The sequence below is a fragment of the Dendropsophus ebraccatus genome, chromosome 1 (assembly GCF_027789765.1).
Source record: "Dendropsophus ebraccatus isolate aDenEbr1 chromosome 1, aDenEbr1.pat, whole genome shotgun sequence".
NCBI classification, from domain to species: Eukaryota; Metazoa; Chordata; class Amphibia; order Anura; family Hylidae; genus Dendropsophus; species Dendropsophus ebraccatus.
In genome coordinates, this window is record NC_091454.1 from 164,937,177 (window position 1) to 164,946,587 (window position 9,411).

Here is a 9,411-nt window from a genome sequence, read left to right on the forward strand (position 1 = left end):
ATTGGGGTATGTCCCCCAAAAAGACCACATCTCAGAGCTTAATAAATTCAAATATTCCAGTTGCAGATCTTTATTCATTACATAGTAGAATGTGTTGAGAACAATAAAACATATGATCAATGTAAATCAAAATGAATATCTAATAGAGGTCTGGATTTGGAATGATACTTAAAAATCAAAGTGGGAAATCAATTTATGGGCTGATCCAACTTCAGTGAAAGTGCCTCAAGAAATGACAAGGAAATGAGGCTCAGTAGTGTGTGTGGCTAGGCTTGATCTAACAGTGGAAAAAGCTAGGTTCGAACTCGAACCTTGCCGGACCCTCCAGGCGGTCCCTGTGATGTCTCCTCCTTCCGCACGGATCAGGAAGGAATCAGGAATCGAATGCAGAAGGCCCGGCTAGGTTCGAGTTCGATCAAACCTAGCTTTTTCTGCTGTTCAAACAAGCCTATGTGTGGCCTCCATGTGTCTGTATGACCTCCCTACAACTTGGCATGCTCCTAATGAGGCAGAAGATGTCCTCCTAAGGGATCTCCTCCTAGACCTGGACTAAAGCACCTGTCAAATCCTGGACAGTCTGTTGAGCAATGCGGTGGATGGAACAAGACACAATGTCCTAGATGTGCTTGATTGGATTCAGCTCTGGGGAGCAGACAGGCCAGTCCATTGCTTTCATCATACAAGAACTTCAGCCACAAGACCTAGCATTGTCATGCATCTGAAGGAACCCAAGACCCATTGCATCTGCATATGGTCTCAGAATTTCATCCTGGTTCCTCAGGCCAGTCAGATTAGCTCTGGCTAGTACATGGAGGGCTGTGCAGCTCTCCAAAGAAATGCTGCCTCACACCATTACTAACCCACTGCTAAACCTGTCATGCTGGAGGATGTTGCAGACGTCTCCAGACTCATGTGCTCAGTGTGAACCTGCTCTCATCCATGAAGAGCACAGGGTGCCCTTATCGAATCTGCCAATCTTAGTGTTCTCTGGCCAATACCAATCCCCTGGCATAGTGTTGGGCACTAAGCCCAGTACAACTTGACTTCAGGCCCTCATGCCACCCTTGTGGAGTCTGTTTCTGACATATGGATATTAGTGGCCTGCTGAGGGTCATTTTGCAGGGCTTTGGCACTGCTCTTTTTGTTCATCCTTTGTGCAAAGGAGGAGGTAGCGGTTTTGCTGCTGGGTTGTTGCTCTCCTACGGCCCCTCCACATCTACTGGTATCTGCTCCTTGCTCTAGACGACGTGCTAACAGACACAGCTAACCTTCTTGCCACAGCTTGCATTTAGTGGCGTAGCTACCGCGGTCGCCGCTGCGACCGGGCCGCTACCAAGGGGGGGCCCCCGAGGCCCCCCCTTGCCACTGCACCCCTCCCACTCCCTCTTGTGACCGCAAGCAATGTTTTGCTTGCGATCACAAGAGGCAGGCCTGGACGGGCCCCCGGCTGACTTGCGGCTCCTTGGCTCTGTCCGGTACCGTCCCTGGCAGCACACACACCAGGGAGCTCTATGTGCGCCAGGAAAGTACTTCCGGGGCTGAGAGCACCGCGCCGGCAAAAACCAGGTCCCGGGAAGCCCGGACAGAGCGTGTTACTTGAAGACTAGAGAAACCATACAAGTGAGTATAGATTTTTTTGTTTTAAAGGGCATGATGAGGGGAGTAGTGGTATGATGATGAAGGAACAAGATGATGATGGGGGGTGTAGTGGTATGATGATGAAGGAAAAAAATGATTAGGGGTGTAGTGGTATGATGATGAAGGAACAAGAGGATGATGGGGGTGTAGTGGTATGATGAAGGAACAAGAGGATGATGAAGGGTGTAGTGGTATGATGATGAAAGGGCAGGAGGATGAAGGGGTAGTAGTATTATGATGGAGGTGGTTGTAGTATGATGATGGAGGGGAAGGAGGATGAAAGGGGTAGTAGTATGGTGATGGAGGGGCAGGAGGAGGGGACAACATGGGGGGCATCTGTAAGGGGGATAAAATGGGGGGCATTTATAAGAGGGACAACACAGGGGGGCCATCTATATGGGGGACTACACGGGGGTGTATGCAATAGGGCATGCACAGAGGGGGGCATGTACTATAAGGGGGTTACATAGTGTCAGGGCTACCTAATAAATGAGGGTGAAAAGGGGACAGTACAGATGTGCAGTGTGTATAGAGATGAGGATGGTGTCAGTGTGAGGAGCCTAATATGTCTGTCTGGCAGATTCTGTGGATTCGTGGCTCGGAGAAGTTCTCATAATGGCCCAGGACAGATGGAGAAGATGAAAAGGGAAGAAGTCCGATCAGAGAAGACGTCCCCTGTGAGTCACTTGATTTAACTGCACTGTAATGTATATGGTGTATAGAGCCTGTGTACAGTGCATCCACCTCTATATGACTGTATGAAGTGATATTGGTCTATGTACAGAGAATTTTATTCAGTAGCAGCGGTGGTGTTAGTCAGTATGTGGTGGTGTTAATCAATAGCAGCGGTGGTGTTAGTCAGTATGTGGTGTTATTAGTCAGTATATGGTGGTACTAGTCAGTAGCAGTGGGATGTTAGTATGTGGTGGTATTAGTCAGTACTGTATGTGGTAGAATTATTTGTTACTTGTTATCTGGTACTGTGTTTAATTGGATTTAGTATACTGGATTTGGTCAGTAACAATATGGTGGTGATGGCTGTGGTGTGGCGGTAATATTTCCCCTTGTGTACTGGTAATATTGGCAATATTGGTCTTAGTATACAGGATTTGGTTAGTAACAGTATGGCGGTAATATGTATGGTGATAATATTTCCTATAAACTGGTATAATTGGTAATATCAGTCTTGAGATATATATCTACCAATAGCATCGAGAAAAGGGGGGCCCAAATTGACCTCTTGCACCAGGGCCCAAGAGACATTAGCTACGCCCCTGCTTGCATTTATACCTGAGAAACGTCTGTGGTTTGTAGACACTGTCTCATGTTACCAAAATGCAAAAGTGACCAAAAGAGCAGCCAAAAAGGATGAAAACAGAGAAATGATCACCACCTGCAGAACCACTCCTATATAGGGATTGTCTTGCTAATAAAATCATTTCTACCTATGGTCTGTTCAATTTGCATAACATATGTGTTGTTTAAATCTCCCCTTTATCTTTATTTTTTTTTTAAGTGTACAATTTCCATCATGTCTAGAGAGCTAAAACTAAGCTTTGGCTGTCCAGGCAAGATAGGAATTGCAGTACAGGAAAATGGAGGTGCAGCTCACAATTAAAATACTGGTTTGGCCGAGGTTAAACTAAAACTGCCCTAACCTAGAAATGGGCAGATATAGAAATGTACACTAGAAAATACCAAATAACAGCCCTAATTCCAACACAATTGGAGATTGCAATATTCATACCCTTGAGTGCAATCACAAATGAGCCACTATTTCATAGAGCAAAGTGTGGGTTAAACTCCTTGGGATATAAATGTTTCTGAGTGTTAGTTTTGGACTTGTAGTCCTTCTAATCTACTTAATTAGATAGATCCACTGAAAGTATCTCTAGTGCCGTTTTGGCATCTCAATACTAGTTGCTTAGTGTAAGTTGGATACAAGTGATAAACACAGTTACAATGTAGCGGCGTTTCTCACCCGTCCTGGAGCGGCTGATAGCGAAGCTCTCTCCCTTATTATGGAGCGGCCTGTCAGTGCTGTCAGGGGTCCTGCAGCACAACCTCGTGTCTCTGGACTTGGATTTGCGCGCAGTATCACAGCCTCGTTCTCATTGCAAATCGGTCTGGCTGGAGCGGGGTGATAAAAATGATGATGTGTAGGTTTGTGGCCGTAGGTGCAAGGGATGATGTAGCACATTAGGGGCCCCCCCAAAAAGGAACAATACCGGTATGCACAATAATGCCAAAAAACATGGGAAAATTGAAGAAAAAAAATATATCAGTAAGATAAAAACAAAAATAGAGGTAAAAATCAGTCTCCATCAGAAATGACTAATCCTATATGGCATTAGTCATATATAATAATTTCCAAACGCGTTTCAAGGTTTTACTAGATTAACCCCTTCATCAGTGGCAGTGATAATGTTCAAAAAGATAGGAATTGCAGTTTTGCTACAGCTGGAGGGCCGAAGGTTCCACAACCCTGCTCTATCCACAACCTAAGAAAAAGTAGGAGAAACAGCAGCATGACGATCATTACAGAACCATATGGATCAGTGTAAGCTGTGAATCAAGCTCTGGATGGGGTGAAAGTTAAAGTGAAACTACAGCAAACTTCTAATACACAATAAGACATGGTGCTGTTTTTGCAAGAAATCAGTAATGTTTTTTCCGATGCTATTATGATGATCTTAGGTTTGGTTCAGCAGAACACTTGAAGGGAGACAGGGATTAAAGGAGTCGTCCAGAACACAGCAAACTTCTTCCAAAAACAGCACCACACCTGTCCTCAGGTTTTGTCTGGTATTACAACTTTGCTGTATTTACTTCAGTGAACTGAGCTGCACTATCACACACAAACTAAAGACAAGAGTGGTGCTGTTTCAGGAAGAAAGCATGCTATGTTTATTCAAATCCTGTGAAGGGAATTTGTCAGCTCTACTGTAAATCATGCTCAGAGTGGAGACATTGGCAGATAGCTGATAGGGCATGAAAACAAAACAATGCCTGCCTCTAATTTGTTTTCAAAGTTAAAAATTCAAGTTCTCTCCAAACTCAAGTGTCATACATAAGGTGCCTAGCTGCGGCATGCATACTGACTCCCTCACTGCATGATTGATGTACGTTGCTTAGTCCTGGAATCCAAGCAGGGAGGGAGGTGGTATGCATGCTGCAGCTTAGCACTGACTGACACATGAGCTTGGAAGGAAAAATAATTTTATAATTTTGCAAACAGCCATCAGCTATGGGACCATTTGGTTTATCCTGCTTTCAGCTGTTTGTGTCTGCAGCTCTAAGCACGATATTGGTCACACATAGGTCACATACCAGTTTTAACCAGCTGAAAATTCTGACACCCATCTTAAAGAATGTAAACTATGTTATACCATGGTTTCCAGATGAGAGAAATTAAAGTGACTCTGTACCCACAATCTGACCCCCCCCCCAAAAAAAACCACTTGCACCTTTGGATAGCTGCTTTTAATTCAAGATCTGTCCTGCGGTCCATTCGGCAGGTAATGCAGTTATTGTCTTGAAAAACAACTTTTAAACTTGCAGCCCCGTGCCCAACGGGAGTATCTGTGCCCTAACTTTGCACCACCCCTCCGTCCCTCCTCCCCACCCTCTTCATCATTAGGAATGCCACTGAAACATTTTCTCCATGCTGAGCATTGCACAGGTGTCTTAACGATCCAGCCCATGTTCCGGGCTAAACAGGTGGGGAATAGGAGACAATCTGCCTGGAGCATTCCTAATGATGAAGAGGGCGGGGAGGAGGGACGGAGAGGCTGTGCCAGCCTAATGCATACACAATCTAGGCCACTCCTGTAGGGCATGGGGCTGGCAGTTTAAAAGTTGTTTAGAACAATAACTGCATCACCTGCCGAACGGACCGCAGGACAGATGTTGGATTAAAAGCAGCTATCCGAAGGTACAAGTGGTTTTGGGGGGGTCAGATTGTGGGTACAGAGTCACTTTAAAGAATAAAGCAAAAGCAAGAGCCCAACCAAGAAGTGGCAACTCACAGTCTAAATGCAACTTTATTTCAGGCAAACACCGATCATCGGTTCACAGGCAAAGCAATCACATAGAAAGTGTGTCCCACTGAGGCTATGGCCGTTTCCTGAGACCAGTTGAAGTGCGGAAGCGTGAAATGTCCGTAGCCTCATTGGAACAAACTTGCTATGTGATTGCCTTGCCTGTGAACCACTTAGACGGTGAGTTACCACTTAGACGGTGAGTTGCCGCTTCTTGGTTGGACTCTTGCTTTTGGATCGCGTATGGTCTTTTTGGCTGTGCACCACCTATAGTGCTACATACATCACACATGTAAAGACTGCACGCCAGCCCCTACTGCATTGTATGGAGACAGTACCAAGCACTTTCTACGCTCTTTTTGAACTATTATAAAAGAATAAAAATAATGGAATCGAGCATGAACTTCACTAATGCTTAACATTATTCTATATCAAGCAGTTGTCAAACCAGCTCTGTCATAGACATATGTCATTTCACCCATGGTAAACCTACTCCGGATAGCGTGCGGTCTACATCATTGGGCAGATATACCTTTCCTGGATAAAAGCATTAACACTTTTTGCTGTGAGCCACAATGCAATATTTATCTTAAAATATACTTCCCTGTGTCAGACCCCACCCCCCCTTACTAACTTATGGCATGGGATTTGGACTTGTCGAGCTACAGTTTCCTATTGGAATATGATCATATCTTATATCCATTCCCAATACAAACAAACTAACATTGGCTCCAAAAGTGATCTTATTCCACCAGTTGCGGCCCCCTGAATTAGTGGATGAGGTTAGATCCATGCCCCAGTTAGTACACTTCACCTTATTAGTAGCTTTACGGTGCCTATTTACAAACTGGTTGTTACCAGATGTGCCAGATATTGACATGGTAATAGCGCAGTTAAATTTTTTTCTTGGAGTAGATAGATTGGATACAGGGACACAGACACAGGAACAAAGAAGTTCTTTAAGAAATGGAGACCTTTCATTCTGACACATTATGATGCGGCGGCAATACATTATATTGTCCGACCATTTCAGTTAACCAAGTGCTATTGTACTGAATCTTTGAAAGGGATGTTAGGTGCCTTACAGTTACCTTAACCCCTAGACGACCCTGGACGTAGGGTTACGTCATGGAAGTCTGTCCCCAGACGACCCATGACGTAACCTTACGTCATGGGTGTTATTCCCGCTATGAAGCGCGCTCCGGAGCGGCGCGCGCTTCATAGGAGGTGGGGGCCGGCTGCAGTGAGCAGCCGGGACCTCACCGGTAATGACACGCTGCAGCGATCGCACTGCCGCGTGTCATCAACCCCTTAAACGCCGCGACCGCAGCGTTTAAGTGTAAGTGACAGGGGGAGTCCCCTGTCACTTACCGATCGGGACCCCCGCAGTGTGACTGCGGGGGTCCCGATCGTTGAAACGGACTGCTGGAGGTCTCTCACCTGCCTCCATGCGGTCCGATCGGCGATCTGCTACACTGAGCCTGCACAGGCAGGCTCAATGAGCAGATCGCCGATAACACTGATCAATGCTATGCCTATGGCATAGCATTCATCAGTGTATAAATCAAAGTAGTGTATGTACAAGTCCCCCAAAAGGGACTTCAAAAGTGTAAAAAAAAAAAAGTTCAAAACACTAACACACTACCCCAAAACCCCTCCCCCAATAAAAGTCTAAATCACCCCTCTTTCCCATTATATAAATAAAACATATAAAAATGAATAAATAGATAAACATATAATATACCATAGCGTGCGTAATTGTCCGATCTATTAAAATATAACAAGCGTCATTGCGACCGGTAAACGGCGTACACGAAAAGAGAGGAAAAAGTGCGCAGATTACCGATTTTATGTTACATTATATATTAAAAAAAAATCTATAAAAAGTGATCAAAACGTCCGATCTTCACAAATATGGTATTAATAAAAACTAGAGATCATGGCGGAAAAAATGACACCCCATACAGCCCCATAGGTGAAAAAATAAAATCGTTATAAGCGTCACAATAGGCCCATTTTATTAATATTTAATTGCCAAAAAAAAAGGATTTCATAAAAAAATATATATATAACATTAGAGAATCTGTGTAACCTGCATATGGTTGTGTTCGGACTGACCTATAGAATAATAGTGTCATGTCGCTGTTACCATATAGTGCATTACGTAGACACAGGAACCCCCCAAACGTTACCATATTGCATTCTTTCTTACGATTTCACCTATTTATATCTTCATAAATAATATATTTGGAATTCCATCATACATGTTATGGTAAAATGAATGACGCCATTACAAAGTACAACTATTCCTGTAAAAAACAAGCACTTACATGGCTTGTTGATAGAAAACTGAGAGTGCTAGAGCTGTTAGAAGGGGAGGAGGGAAAAACGAAAGCACTAAGATCAAAATTTGCGCGGTCCACTGGGTCATTTTGGGCCTGGTCCTCAAAGGGTTAACAGTTGTCTCATTACAGTACTTCTTTGTCCCCTGATGCTCTCTGAAAGTACCTTTTTCCTGTTACTCTGTTTGTCTTAGTCTTTGAAAGCTGTGTGCGTACTCCCTGTATGATGGATGTGTCTCTTGTCATATCTCCACTGTATATCCTTTGTATTGTTGCTATTTACTATTGTGTCTTTTTTGACATTGTGTTAATTTTTTATTTTGTGAAAACCAAATAAAAATATTGGTTAAAAAACAAATATATATACTTCACTATCACCAACCCTGGAATGGGAAGAATGTCTAATATTTCTCTGTACACCTGTGCGATAAAGGATTGGTATAATTTCAAAATGGCTGGATATAAAAGGAGACGACACTTGGAAACATGTGGCACAATAAAATGATTGTGATCATTTCCTCAACAGTTAAAGGGTATTTATCTTACTGGTAAACAAAATAAAAAATTAAAGCAACTCTGTACCCGCAATCTGACCCCCCCCCCCCCCAAACCGCTTGCACCTTCGGATAGCTGCTTTTAATCCAAGATCTGTCCTGGGGTCTGTTCGGCAGGTGATGCAGTTATTGTCCTAAAAGACAACTTTTAATCTTGCAGCCCCGTGCCCAAAGGGCATGGCCTAGATTGTGTATGCATTATGCTGGCACAACCTCTCTGTCCCTCCTCCCCACCCTCTTCATCATTAGGAATGCTCCAGGCAGATTGCTTCCTATTCCTCACCTGTGTCAGCCCGGCACATGGGCTGGATCGTTAATGCACCTGTGCAATGTTCAGCATGGAGAAAATGTTTCAGTGGCATTCCTAATGATGAAGAGGGTGGGGAGGAGGGACGGAGGGGTGGTGCAAAGTTAGGGCAGAGATATTCTAAGCCCTGGCCTTTGGGCACGTGGCTGCAAGTTTAAAAGTTGTTTTTTAGGACAATAACTGCATCACCTGCCAAACAGACGGCAGGATGGATCTTGAATTAAAAGCAACTATCCAAAAGGTACAAGTGGTTTGGGGGGGGGGGGGGGGTCAGATTGTGGGTACAGAGTTGCTTTACGCCACTTTTTAAATAGTCTTAATTAAAAATGTTCTACAATTTTTTTGCTGCATTTTCTGTGGCATCATTATCAACCATCTGGTGATCTGCAGAGTTGTGTCTGTCTCTGTGGTTTTCTGCTCTTCCCCCCTCTCTTCTCAGTGAGGGAGATTTATCAAACATGGTGTAAAGTGAAACTGGCTCAGTTGCCCCTAGCAACCAGATTCCACCTTTCTAAAGAGTCTGTGAGGAA